Raw genomic sequence first — 15,328 nt, 5'->3', positions numbered from 1 at the left:
TATGGGGAATTACCAATTGTAGGAATCCCGAACGAAATGGATGTCTTTTCTCAATTCTAGCGATGATTTCAGGTTATCGATCACTCTCAGGTGTCTCAACACGTATTCATCGACTTTTTTGGTACTCTTGAGAGTGTTGGGGATTTATGGAATTATCGTACAGTCCGTATAAAAGATATGTTATACCTCCCTAGTTGGGCAATTTTTGGGTTACTGGTTTTGGGTACTTACTGACAAATTTTGAAAAAAAAAAAAAAAAAATATACTTGGAACTGCATTTCAATGCGGGTCTACCTACTGATGGTGGCAACGACGAAAGGGTGCTGGGAATTGTATTGAACGGTAAAATTACAGGTCGCCGAATGGCCTTAAGAGACCTGAATTCTTTTCTATATCGATTGCCTAGCGCGACTTGTTACTTATTACCTCAACCTACTAATTTCTGCGTTGCACGTCGAAACAAGAGCGAGTCACCGCCAGAGGGGTTGCTTTCCATCGCGAGCGACAACTTCAATTACGTTACTTGCCGTCCCGATTTCAGCGATCAATCAAAAATAAATTTTGTCAAACTGTGCGATAAATTGCTTTAACAATGTAAACAGGATTGCGTTAAGTCCTCGATTCAAAAAAAAAGTGAATGAAAAAAAAAATAGATCCTAATTCAAAATACAATTTTCACACGTTCCGTTGTGGACGTCTCTGCCAATTAGGAATTCATGGCGGCCCACGCGTTAATTAAAAAAAAAAATTCTGAAATCAAGGTCACGCTTCCTTTCCTCCGTATCTCTGCCCCTCGACCCCCTTAGCCCCCGTCTCCTCAACAGGTTCCCGATCCTTGCCGATACTCGTTAAAATTTTTCCAACGATATCCTGGAAAGTGAAAGCACATATATTTGGAAATGGCAAAAATGGCCACGTCCAATGGCCGATCTCCTTACCAACGCCTATGCCTCCAACTCTACCGATACTCCTATACCTATATTCATACTTTTCGTAGGTACCATTAGCCAATATAAAAGGCACAGTACTCACCATAATGATTCTCATTTCGTCATCGGAACCCGAGCGCGCACTGTTGCACTTCGTATTATACGAGCAAATTAGTTGGTGTCGATAATGCCCATAAAAAACATTGTCATTTTATCAGATAAATTAGTGATTATGTAACAAAGGCACGAATGAGCACTAATTCGGAAATTTCATTGCAGCCAATAAAAAAAAAATTTAATTATCTATGACCTGTGAAAATTAAAATTTTTTTTTTCCATTTCATCATTACATGTCTAATCGATCTAACGAACTTGATGACTCGTTCAATGATGATTTTCCAAAGATGCACTCAGAAGCATCAAACACGGTACCATTGTATTCCCATGTAAAAAAATACCTGACTGCATCAAAAGCGTCACCAGATGAAAAAAAGTCCTATCAGGATATAAAGATCAGCCTTATCGTGGAGATAGATAAAAAGCTGAACAAAGAAAAAGGAAGAAAAATTTTCTAAAAATATTTATAAGAGATAACCCATTTATTCCTTATACATTAAAGTCACTCAACCTGATCGCTAACGACTAATGACCTTTTCATTCATAGGCCGTTAGCATAGTAAAAAAAAAGGGAAAGGAAAAAAGGTATTTCCCACGATGCGTACGGCCCTGCAGATATACACTCATGTGCTTACGTACGTGAACTCACTCGAGTTTCCCCCGTGACTTGCTAAACGCTGTTATTCAAGTAAAGAATAGTATTTCCAAAGTTAATTCAGGATTTTGTATTAACTCGAAAAAATGATTATATAAAAATTACGATAAAATTTATTTATTCTCAATTATGCATTTATACGTGTATAATAATTACGCGAAACACCCTCATCCATATATTGTTATGTATATATACGTCACAACTAGTCCTAAATACTTTCTGTGCATTTTCCATGAGATTTCATGATATTTCTAACCACAAGGAACTAACTGTTGGTTTGTACGTTTGAAGCAGCGCCAATAGATACAACGTATGGGATTTGCATAGAACGTTAGAAGGTTCGAGCGATGCACACGGAATTGCATAGATGCATGTGCATTGCGAGGGATACGCTCGATTCGATTCGTAAGCTGTTCGTTCGCGCTTTTGCTCTAATTTTTATGTAACACGAGGATGTGAAAACGGAGAAATTTTATTCATGAAAGACTCCGGTGAATCCATGGGAAAACTTCCTTCTATGTAACGCAGTTAAGGATTACGTATATATATATGTTTATATACTGTCATTGCTACATATATATCCTTGAATAATGTTCAGCTAAGCTTAGCCAAGTAATAGCGTACCGATAGAACATATTTATGATACCCACTAAAGCACAGTATTTACGGTGATTTCTATGTTTTCTATAATGACGTCTCAGTTACTTTACCGGACAATAGAACAAGATTCAAAAGTCTCGGTAACCCGCTACCTTAAGACTTGTACACAGTGCAGACTTCGCTTCGGCAAACTAGCTCGAAAGTATATTACGCAATAGCTTCGAGCGGGACAGCGATATAGAACAGTGTGGGCTACCACTGCCCGCCATAGAACATAGAGCTGCCCATCATTTCCGTGTTCTGTCCGACATACTGCTCCCACATTATTATCCAATCCTCAATATTCTATTGGCTACAGATACGTCAGCTTTCGCGAGGGATTACAATAATTTTAGTCATTTTTTTTTTAAAACTCGACGATTACTTTTTTGGAATCGAAAGAAATTGTTTGGGGTGGTTTTTTTAAAAATTTTTTATTGATACCTTACTTTTTATTCCGTGTTTCAGCCCATTTTCCAACCGACTGTCTTCTCGTCGTCATAGTCGATTGCGTCATCCAACTTCCGGTCTCGGTAAGTAACAGCTACTTAGTCAGAATGCATGTGCAGGGTTGACCGATCGACAGTCGCTCGCCGATTCCCTTACTCTCGCGAAAAAAAAAAAAAAAATCAAGACACGCCTATCTTGCGCTTATATGTGGAGATCGGTTAGAGCGCGTGCCCATGCGTGTAGAAAATGCTCTGGTTCACGCTCCGGGGATACCCTGGTACGTTAGACAGAAACTGGTGTACAGTCGAAAACAAAAATTTCTCGCTAGAGAGTTGTAACGATGTACATTATGCCAGATGGCTAAGTGTTGCTTGGGTTTGCTGGAGGAGAGCAGGAATAAGAAAAAAAGAGAAGCAGAGAAATACAGAATGCGATATATAGACCGAGAGAAGTCTCATTGGGCGTTTTCGCTTTCCAAAGATTACGCGGACATTTCCCAACTTGGTTTCTGCTGTTGACCAATGGAAACTGCAAGGACTATAGTTTTTCGGATAGCGGTTTTTGAACGCGTGGATCCCTTGAGATTTTCTTTTTTTTTACGTACAATAAAATTTACTCGAATTTTGATTTGATATTAAATAAAGTTTTTTAAAAACTTTTTCATATTTCGTTATACAACTGGTGGGGGAGGGGTGGCTTTTTCGGTTTTGTACGAGTAGGGGCACCCCCCCCCCCTCCGCAATTGCGTGATTCGCTGCATATTAATTATGAAAATCAGGGTGGGAGGAGTTAGTTCGCAAGCAGGCGAGCGTAGCGCGTAAATGTTGAATAATAACTGCATTCCAGGTGCATAGGTTGGCTATATATATCGGGCGGTGCATTTAGCTGCGTTTATTAGCCACTCGAGCTTCGCCCTCTAAGGAACAAAGTGCCATTTTAATGGCTGACTAGAAAGAGCCATTACTACTTGGATATATTTACGAAGCCTTTCATCATTTTGAAGTCGATTTCAATCGGGTCGATATGCTCGTACATCTATATTTTTCATTATTATTGAACCACGATCATACCGGGTGCTGCGAATTCAAATGAAAAAAAATTCAGGTCGACATTTTCTCTACGGAATGTGTACTATGCAGTGCAAAATTTTATTTTTCTATTATATATTTCTTTTCTATTTGACATATAGTTGTAAATACTAGTCCGAGTAGCTATGCGTATATATATATCGTTGAAATATTATTTTTCACATAAAATCGAATCCGTTAGGAAACCAGTGTATTTGCACGATGTTAATCCCATTTTTCCCGAATGGGAGGAAAAAGGGAACTGCACTCTTTGCATATTCGCGAACGATTCCATTCACCTGCATAGTTCAGTGCAATCGCAAAATGCACCAACAGCATCGTCTTACGTATAAAATCATCTGTCTATACAGTTAAACGCTATAGATGAATTAATGAAATCATTCTACAGCATCCACGAGTTAAAAGTGACATTGTACGAGGATTAAAAAAAAATTTCAATTTGACGTTCTTAACCTGATTAAAAGATCCGAGATGTTGCATTTTTTAAATACATGGTACAGTGAATATAAAATTTTATCAATTTTCAAATATAACGTCTAAATACACTTTCTTCTTCTTTCTTTCGAGTGACCTTATTACAGTTAATGCACCCGATGCATTTATTCACGTGAACTGCATCGAAAGAGGCACGTTCGAATTGGTACGTAGCTTCGTAGAATATAGTGTCAGTAGCCTGTGCTATCTATTATATATATACACACAGTGCAACTCGCTCTAGAATACAGCCCTGGACCCGAGATCATGACATTTACTATGAATCGTTACTTTCTCAGACATAATCGTCTCCCACACGAATTCTTTTATTTGCTTAACCTATCACGTTTCCTCACTTCCTACGGGATGAGGGTGGACCGAGTAAAATGACGATAGAAAATACCATCTTATTATGTAATTTTTAATAGGACATCAGCTTACGAGGTGGGCTTACTGCTCGCTATTTTGGCAATAAGAAAGGGTCGGTAAGCCGGTTAGATACAATGTCAGCGAGATCCCCGACCCTGGATTTAAATAATAGCCACGTGTATTTGAATCCGTTAGGATTTCATTGAAATATTAACAACACCGGAAATAAAATTGGAAAACGTAAGGCTAACTTCATTTTCGTCAATTAGTTTGTCTGCATTCCATATTAATTAGCGGCTACATAGAGCCATTGGTTTTTGTTCGGAAAATTCATGAGATTTCAGCCAACGCGGAGCAAATGTTTTTGTTAACTTCCGCTACTGCGAACCACCGGAATTCAGTTAGACCCACAAGCTAGAGGAACGGACAAAAACGATTTTACCTGAATTTCCTAATTTTCTGCTATCCTTCCTATCCCTCTTTTTTTCTTCCAACCCATACCCCCGGCATAGTCAAACTTTTCGACTAGCACGGGACGTAATGAAAATTTCGAAAAATCACATTTATAATTAGATCTCGATTGTTGATAATTACAGTGAAAATTGATTTACTTATATATTATTATTAAAAAAAGAATTAAAACCATGCCCAGTATTTCCTGCTATTTCATGACGATGTTACGTAAAATCGTAGCTGGACCAATCATCCGATCATAAAAGTGATTACCGGGACCGGCTAGATGAGGTTAATTTAGAGCGACATCTAGAATCACGGAAACACGTGATCCTAGCCTATGTGCGGTCTCGCACGTATGCCGTACGAACGAGTGCAGTGGCCACAGTCGAGATACCCGCGAATCGAATCGTCGAGCCGCGAAACCGCAATATTGCGAATTAACATCCGATCGGACAGCAAGTCCCTGATTATTGATGTCGAGGGGGTGGCTGGGAGGGGGTGGATCGGCACGACGTGCGAAAACGAAAGCACCGAGCGTCACGCTGCCACACTGCCGAGCCAGTGAGTAACTCGTTCGCTTTGCGCGTTACGCAAGACGCCACGCCTAGGCCGTGGCCGAGCGCCGCGGCGCGCAGCGTCGGCCCGTTCGGATCTCGGTGGGGACTCTTATTGCCATTGTTACCATTGTTACCGTTGCTGCTGTCGCTGCTGTCGCTGCTGGTACCGTGCACTGGATGCACGTCACATATCGCGATCTCTTTGAGTTTTACGTCATATGCGTGTGTATCTATAGATAGTTCAGATCATTTTATCTGGATCACAGTCAATTGATAAGGATTATCACTGTACTTCCCGTCATCCACTCAATGCGGAAGTCTGTCGAAGAAACAATTTCCTGTTAGATTTGACAAAAAAGTGTATTACTCATAGGTAGATAAAAAGCGCACTTTTTTTTTTTGGACATTTTATCAATTCCTAGATAACAGACTGTGTTATCGTTTACGACTTTGACCTTGACTATATCGATCTATTAGGCATTACAGTCATTGTACATGAAATATTGTTTGATGAATTACGTATGGTAAATGGTTATGATGGATTATTGTTGCGAGTTTACGGGTAATCCTGGACATTGCACTCGAATGCAACGTTGCACCTGTGCATTGGGAGTTACCATGGAAACTATATATACTCATTTCTGTTTATTTTCACTTTCATAATGTCTCTGCGTTATTAATATAGGTTTTCCCTAATACCATATCTCGCGGTAATTCTTACATGTACCTAGAAGAAATACCATAAAATTATGAAGTATTACCACGCTCCAGATTGGACCGAATTGCAGACCGATCTTGCTCGTCTGGTAAAACTATTGCGTGACCAAAGTGCCGCTCTTGATTGATCAGTAGCGTGACGTTGGAAGGCGTTAGAGCGATATATATGTAATACATCCCGTATATATGCTTTGAACGAAAAGAAACGAAGGGAGGCTTATAGACAGAGGTGAAATATGAACTTTCACGGAAATTCATAATCGACAGTATCGCGATATCAGTCGGTAAAATTACGCTGCGATGTCTTAACGTTGTAATTTGAATTACAGATTTAATTATACGCGGCTATACAATTATCGGGAACAATGTTAATTAATCGAAAGCAGTTGGTAGGTATTATTAACATTACGTAAATTCGATCGTTGCTTAATAGATTATCGAAAGTTCATTATAAGAATAATCCTTGATCCTAGGATCGAGGGCCGTCCAATATTTTAAAAGTGTCGAACCCGTCAGAAGCAGAAAATCAAAATCTCACAGTCTAATGGTCATCGCGGACGTGTAGTAAATTAATCGGATTACCCGATGATCACTGATTTTCCTCCCACCAAGTCCAGCCATTTTATTGTTTCGTTTAATCGAGCGTATCTCGAGTCCGGACAAATAATCGCTCATCAAGTGGTTCTCGGATGTGTCCGCAGCATCCGAACACAACTCGTGGACCAATTACGTGTAATTCAAATCAAAAATTTCTTCCGTCCTATGGTATCCTGCGTTAAATATTTTTTAATGAAAATGACTATTACAATGAAAATTCAAGAAAGGCAATACGATGATATAATTTATTATCAGTTTGTCACTTTCGCTCGAAATTTTTCGATTTCTAATCTTGTCTTATCAAAAAAATTTTCAAAATCTTTAACGAACAACTTTTTTTTTTATCAACTTACACAGATAATAAATAATGTTTTCAGATGCAGCTCGCACACGGATTTTGTCAGACTTCATTATCTTTATTTTTATATGCTGTCATAATCCAGCTTAATACACACGTGTGACATTTGACAGCTGACAGCTGACAATTCGCTGCTCTGTATTATTGTCAAGGGAAGAACTGATGCATTTTCGCACACATCCTTGCATCGACAGCAGGTGAAAGATGGCTGGTGCCTCCGGCGGAAACGTAATACGTGAGTATTGTAGAAACTGCGCATCCTGAATGTTGCAATGCGTTTGCGGTTTATTCTCCAGGCTGGCAGGAGGAGGGCAGCGTAAAACATAGCGAACGAGCATATTAACAAGTGCACTACATCAATCCCTCGAGAGCACGTGGATATTTGTTACTTTTTTTTTTACTTTTTTTTATCATTTTCCCTCTGTCCCTTTCTCTCAATCATTTTTTCATAACTCCTCTCTCGGTCCCTCTCGCAATCGCCAAAAGCGCCATGGCCGTAGAGTGTCATAGGATAACGACAGGGATTGCGGCAGGGAGATTGAAAGATACAAAGAGGAAGCTTCCAATGAAAACGGCGTGAAAGCTCTCTGTGTGGGATTTCTGGTTTTATCGATGATCGAGCGGAAACGCAAGCTGCTCTGAAAAATCCGGGGGATTCGCTATGGGGAAAAGTGAAAAAAAAAGAAAAAAAAAAACTGAGAAGAATAAAAAAAAAAAGGCAAAAGAATGCATTCCGATGCAAGGAAGTGCAACGGCCTTGCCATTGAACGTACACAGATCCAATCGCAATGCACTTGATCGATACAGTCGCAAGAAAAACCGATTAGTTTACCTTTTGTTGCTATTTTTCCCCCCTATGCATCACCTTGTTCTTTTACTTGTCCGACACTAGGACGCTCCTGACTTTCTTTCGCGCGGACTTTGCGCCGCGCAAAGGACCTTGCAGATTCAGTGGTGCATGCAGTTGCATAAGGTCGACAGTCCGACAGTCCGTCTCGCAAATAAGAGCGTTCTCCCATAATGCACCGTGAAGTGCCGCTGCGGACGGTTGGACTTTTTTTCTTCTATGGGAACCCATCGAAGAACAGGCCATTGGACACCCTCGTGCGTTTTCATGAAAGCGTGAATATTCTGCAGGTTCGGATTCACTGAAGAAATACAATGGCAACGTGGTGCACGTAGGGATCGAGGTGGTCCAAGTCCCTGACTACGTAAGATGCAGGAAAGCTCGATCGCGTCAAGAGAGTGAAGTGCGAAGTGAAGCGAATTTTTGAAAAAAAAGAGAGAGAGAGAGAGAGTCTAAAAAAAAAAAAGAAATGATAAAAAGCTCGAGGTGAAGTATGAATCAGTGAACCGTGGAAAAGGGGTCAGAGCGTGGTCCGTCGTTTTGAAAGAGCGAGAGACTGTGCGGTAGGAGAATTCGAGAGAGAGGGAGAGAGAGAGAGAGAGAGAGAGAGAGACGAAAGGAGTCTAAGCTCACGGCGTGATAACATAATAATGCTCTGAGAAATCCGTTGCGTAAGATCGCATGCTACACCCAGATAGCAGTAGGTAGGTAGACTGTGTAGTCGAGAACAGCCGCTGGTCTCGCGAGCGCTATACCCAGTTGCCGTGGAAAAACGGCTGGTTTCTATGTGCGTTGCGTGACGATCGTGAGGCGGTCGCGGTCGCCGGGCGATGCCGTGGCTGCGATTAATTACCAGCCATTTCTATAATCTCCGCTAATTTTCATGCTGCGATTAACGCAGCCTCCCGAAGACCGGTCCCTGCCCTGACGAGGTCGAACTTTTCGAAATATTTCCGCGAACAGGTCGAATCGCCCGGCGACGAAATCTGCCTGAGTTTACGTATAAAAGTCCTTTGCTATTCTCGTATGATTAATTACCAATCAATATTACTGACGTATACCAATCAATTTACCGGGCAATTAATCAGGACGAATTGACCATTAATCCTTGTGTCCTCGAACTAAACTCCTTTCCTCAGACGTTTCCGTAAAGATTTCCGTATCCGTATACGAAGAATTAAATTGGCAATTATACCAGCAATCATTGGACAGTGATCCGCGATTTGGAGAATTTCAAATATTTGTCAATTAAAAAAATTTTAATTAATTATTATGAAAATGACAATTAAAAGAGATAAGGACACTGATCCCGTATGTAATATCGTTTGAGAATCGATCGCACGTAACTTTACATGCACCGATTTTCCATACGGGAAGTCGCGGTCTCCATTGTTCGACCTCGCCCGATCGCAATCGCGTATTGCGACAATTTTCCAATTAATTTCTCGAGCCGCGGAATGCGCCGCGTTTGCAATTACTTGAAGGATCGAGTTGGGTGCATGGGCTGCATGCGTTCCCGTCGCGATTTGAAAGGTTGATAACGATACGGAATATAATTACAAATTCGAGCAAGTAGTCCGTAACAGTCCTGGCGTTGAAACACGTTCGAGCATTGTTATTATTATTATGATCATCACCATCATTGTTCTCAAAAAGAAATTAGGATTGCGCAACCTGCAAATGTTACCTTCATTCAAAACGCGCTGATCGTCCTCTTACCGTAACACGTACATTACATTATGTTTTTCATTTTATTTTTATACAGTCATTCCCGTAACATTATTGATATTTTTCTTTTTTTTTTTTTTTTTTTTTTTTTTTTTTTTTTTTTTTTTTTTTTTTTTTTTTTTTTTTTTTTTTTTTTTTCATTCTTTAATATCATTCACACATAACCGGATGTCTGCAATGTACCAGGAACTCGCGATCGAAAGTCCAGTCAGTCCACCAATCCTGGCCGTTGTAATAACTTTCACAAGTTCCGGTCATTTTTTGCTTGACGTATTAATGGACGGAATTATAGTGATGCAGTAAATTTGAGTTTCGGTCGAACATAACCTCCATTACGATTCTACCTACTGATCTTTTCACTTTTAACACGACGTTCACCACGTTTTTCTTTTTTCTTTTTTCTTTTTTCATTATTGCGTCGATCACCTCCGGTTCCTCTTGTTCCTGCGGTCCAGCTCACGCAGCCTCTGCCTATTTGATTTCTAGCTCGACTACCGTTTAACGAGTCACCCGGTGGATAGGCCGATGATACTCGATGACGTCACGATTTAATTAGATCGAAAACCGAAATTGATTGGCGCACCGAACGGAATACAATTGGACTGTAGTTCGGGTGACTTCAAATGCAATTCGAGGACTGCATCCAAAGTCCTTGGGGATCTACGGGACGTCCCACAGGATCAAGGCTCCAAGGGAAAGGGAATCGGCTTTAATATAGTCCGGTAGATTCGAAGGATCCTCCTTTGTACCTTGCTATCCAGACTCGAATACATGGTCCAATGAACAGCTGTCTGGTGATCATTAGCTGGGAGAAGTTAGCTCGATGATTTCGTACTGCATCGATTATACGTATCTATTAGTATTATCAGTGATTTATATCTGAGTGATCGATCTATCGATCAAACGTCAGGTCGATCGAGCGCTTGAAGGTCCGGAAAGATAAAAATTAAAGACGTTGACTGGTATTAATATTGAAAATAGTCGTATCTGCTTATATTGATTTATCATAGATAAAAGGGGGGTTATCAAAATTTTTTAATTCAATTGGAAATCGTGCAGTCGATTTTATTGGAACAGAGATCCGGTTTTGATATCAGAATCGTACCATTGTCCATATCGCTGAATAAGGACCTGCTTTCCAGTCTGTTCATTTTTCCAATATCTAGCCGACTATATGTATGCAGGACCTGTTCCACGATGGGTCCTGCAAGATAGCGAACAGGACCAAAGGAGAAAGCGGCGGGTACTTTCTTAGGATAATATATAGTGATTGTCCTGGTCTTAGTTTAAGCGATATTAATAGCCAGCGACCTGTCCTACGTGTCCTGATCGGTGGAAATACCGGTCGCAGGAGCGGCCGTATTTCTATGTAGCTGCGCTGCCGTCTTGTCGTGTCGTCATGTTGCAATTCCACTGTTTCGCTCTGTTTATGATTTTCCTTCTTAGTGCTGAAGTGCAGCGTCCTGCGTTTGCTGCTCGACTCTAATTTCAATCCTGCGATAAGGCTGTGCAAGGACGAGACTCTCCTTCGTTACAGGACTATCAATTTATGGGGTCTAACAGGAAGGACCAATGAGCATCAACTACCCCATGTATTAGGGGGTTGGATAAACAGTGAATGAGCGAGCCTGTTTACAGTAATAACAGGAGTACCAATCAAACAACGTGATCCTGGTATCCTGGAATCGTCCTTGAGAAAGGACAGCTGGTCTATCTCTCGTAGCTTCTGGCTTCCATCCCTCTGCCAATTCCAACCCCGACGATAAACATCCCTTTCCGTTACATTGTATAAGCTTCGCCGACGTCCGAATGATCTCAGGAAGGATTTCGAAAGTATTTATAATTTTTCTTTTATCGGTCCAATTTTTTTTAAGACGCTCATCCTGGAAGAGAATCGAAAAAAAAATGTCATCAAAAATTAATAATTTACCGTAGGCATAAGAGTCTTGGAACGTCTTGGAATTTCTTCGACTCCGTGTTTGACGCACTCGAGTGCATCGGTGCAAATGCAATGCGATACGCGTCGTATTTTTATGTCTGCAGTTAAACGCGATCGTAAACTCTGCAGAATCGACCGGAGAAAAACAAAGTAGGCGAGAAGCTCTGGAATGCTTAATGAATAGTTGAACTTTTTCTTTATCTATTATTACACGTCTCGTCGCAACGTAGAATTAATTTTACTCTATGAAAGAGGAAAAAGTGAAAATAAATTTTGAAATTATTTAAAACCACCTGCACGTCGAAAGTTAACTATTTACACGTGTACTTTCGCGTGATAGGTATTTTTAAAAAGTAACAGTACCTCTTCAAGGTGTTCCTAAGAATAACGTTACAAAGGAAGAATGAAGGAGAGCGTGACGTAAGAATATCTTTTTATTGTCGAAGATTGTGAGGGACATCGAGTAGGTCAATTATACATATTTCGCTCGACCAGCATTCACTTTCTATCTGAGAATCGCACGCGAATTCGTGTTCCCTCTTTTTCTACTTTTCTGCGTTACGTGTACTCTTCTTGGCTTTTTTTTTTCTTTCTCGCACCATTTTCGACGGGCGGCTATAAAAAAGCGCTTTTACGCGTGCACGTGTGTGCATATATGTAGTTGCAGAGGCAAATAAAACGGAATAGACGAGGCGTTCGCGGTGACCCTTGGCTTTGTACTTTTAAGGACCTCTGAGGAAAACGTAAACTTTTACGGCTATTTTTCACGTACGTTCTGCAATCGTTGATCCATTAGGAATTCACAGACGCAGAAATATATATATATATATATATATGCACGTAAACGATAGTAGGAATCTGAATGTTCGTACATTGTCCAGGGATCGAAATGAGATAAAATGGGTAAAATATTGGTACATGCATATATCTGCTGCTTTTATACAAAAGATCAGACTTTTATCGGATATAAAACTGAATTGATCTTGACTTCTTGAGAAAAGACTATTTTTCTCTTGGTTGATCAGGATCGATTGTAAAAAAAAAAAAAATATAAAATTCAGCAGATCTCGTTGGAAACGTAATTGAATTTCGAGATAGTCGAAATGGTCTCGGAGTGACGTAACGATTATTCTTTATTTTTTTTCATGTTCCGTTCGACTGTTGCCTAGTTCCGCGCAGCCTCCGCAATCCCCTTGAATATGCAACGAGATATTGTAAACGGAGCCAATATCCAATATACTTTTTCCAATGAAATCTCGATCGAATTACAGCGGCGTCTCTGTCGCTGTTAGCTATAAGCTCATATTGACGGATTCCACAACATATTCAGTTCGAAGATTTTTCGTAATTTTTTATTACGCAATTTTTCATAATTCCAAAAAGATTTATTCCCGTCGCGTTACTCAGCATTGCAAGATCTTCGTTAACACGAGATTCTATTGGCTGACAAGAAAAATTTTTTTTTCAAAAACAAATTACACAAAACGTAACGTCAGCAATAATAAGAATGCACAATAAGAGAGAGGAAAAAGAAAGTATAGCAAGATCGACTAGTATCGATCTGAAAATAAAGAGTTACAAAAAAATAAATGCTTTACAAGAAATTTTTGTACGAACAAGCGTGAGGGATTTGAATTAAAGAAATTCATGGCGCAAATTATTGGCCATCAATTCGATTAATTAATAATATCGATTACCTAGGTTTTCCAGAACGTCCGACTGCACATTAAATATTGCAGTCCGGTGTCTCCAGAAGGTTTTCAGGTCTGCAAACACAAAAGCGTGAACAGTCGAGGACCCTCGAGTGATACCGATTCGGAGCTTTCGAATGTCTAATTACTTCCGTAAATTGGTGGAATTGTCGACATTGAGGACGTCCCGTTGAGCGCTACGTCACTGCTGCCAACCTAACCCGACAGTCTGAGTCATATCGAGGCCACTACAGGTACCTACTGTACCTACGTATCTGGTAAGCAGTGTAGCCACAACGTCCTCCTGGCGATTTCTGAATTGCTCTGCTCTTGGCTAGCTGAGCCCGATTTGCTACTGTGCATTGAGAGCGAGGCGCTACCGTATGATGGAGAAGCAAATGATTTGTAGCACGCAGGTTGGCAATAGTGCAGGCACGATTGCTGGCGATTCACCGCGGGGAAAGTATTTTGTGAAAAATAGACAGGCAAAAGTGAACACGCCTGCAATCGCCGGTCTCGTTAAATCAACGCTGAGAAAATAAATAAATATCTATATTTTTTTTTATTTTCAAAAATCTTCGACAGCCCCAGGGCAATGGTCGTAGGAAATATAAAATTATTTGATAATAGCATTTGTATATATACTACAAATGTATACGTCTAAGGTAGATATTTCAAAATGAAATCTAATCGCACTTTCGCCTAATCCGGACTCTATACCAATAGCTAACTAGTTCGTACTTTTAAGTTGGACACCGTGTATGTACACGCCAGCGCGTTATAATACTGGATAAGTTTGTAAGAAAAGGTAAGCAGTATGCGTTTACCAAGTTCCCGTAACAAAACCGGACTCGTATCTGCGCCTTTTCCAGAGCGGCCTGCTCTCGTTTCAACGCTCGTTAGAAATATTTCAAATCGGTCGCCATTTAGAAATCACCACTGGTCGCGGAGTTTTGCTCAAAAACTGTGAATCGCCTTAATGCACTCCAGCTGGGAGCACAGCGAAATTCCATTGAATTAATTCAGCAGGCAGTACACGTGTTAGGGTTAATTTCTTTTGGAAGTCTTGGCAGGACCATCAAATGGGCACCCTCGAACGACCCCTAAATGTCTCAAATCCACCCTCGCAATCACCATTAACTCGGCGCTAACGGACAGCCGGTTAATTCGAGTGAACCAGAATGTCAACAAGATGTTACTTTGCGACGAGAATTATGTATACGCGGAAAGTATCCACCGAAAATCACCCCCGGACAAGGAGGATTGAAACGGACATGTATATCTAAGGAAAGGTTTTTTTAAATTCATAAATTCCTCCCTCGTGAAATATAAAGAAATGGAAAAATTGTATCGTCGCTTGGATCAATAACGAATATCGATAATCCATAACGAGTGACCGATATATCATATATATATATATATATATATATATATATATTAGTGTCTACACCAAATTTCCGGTCTGCATTCTCTGCCGTTTCAACGAATTCTTCGGATTCACCCTTTGCACAACGGTACTCTCGTCAATCGATCTTATACATAGAAATGGATTTTGTATATACCTATATACACGCATATTGCATATAGGTAAGGCTAGGCGTTCGTCTTAGTGTCATTACTCCCGTTATGCTCTACAGGAACACTTTCACTACCTTTTAGCATCGAGTCCGTCTGACACGATGTAAAACATTAGTTTGTTTCGTCATGTCGGATGGTC

Source organism: Cephus cinctus, unplaced genomic scaffold (genome assembly GCF_000341935.2).
Source record: "Cephus cinctus unplaced genomic scaffold, Ccin1 Ccin1_scaffold0215, whole genome shotgun sequence".
Classification (NCBI taxonomy): Eukaryota; Metazoa; Arthropoda; class Insecta; order Hymenoptera; family Cephidae; genus Cephus; species Cephus cinctus.
Note: the sequence above shows the minus strand (reverse complement) of the source record.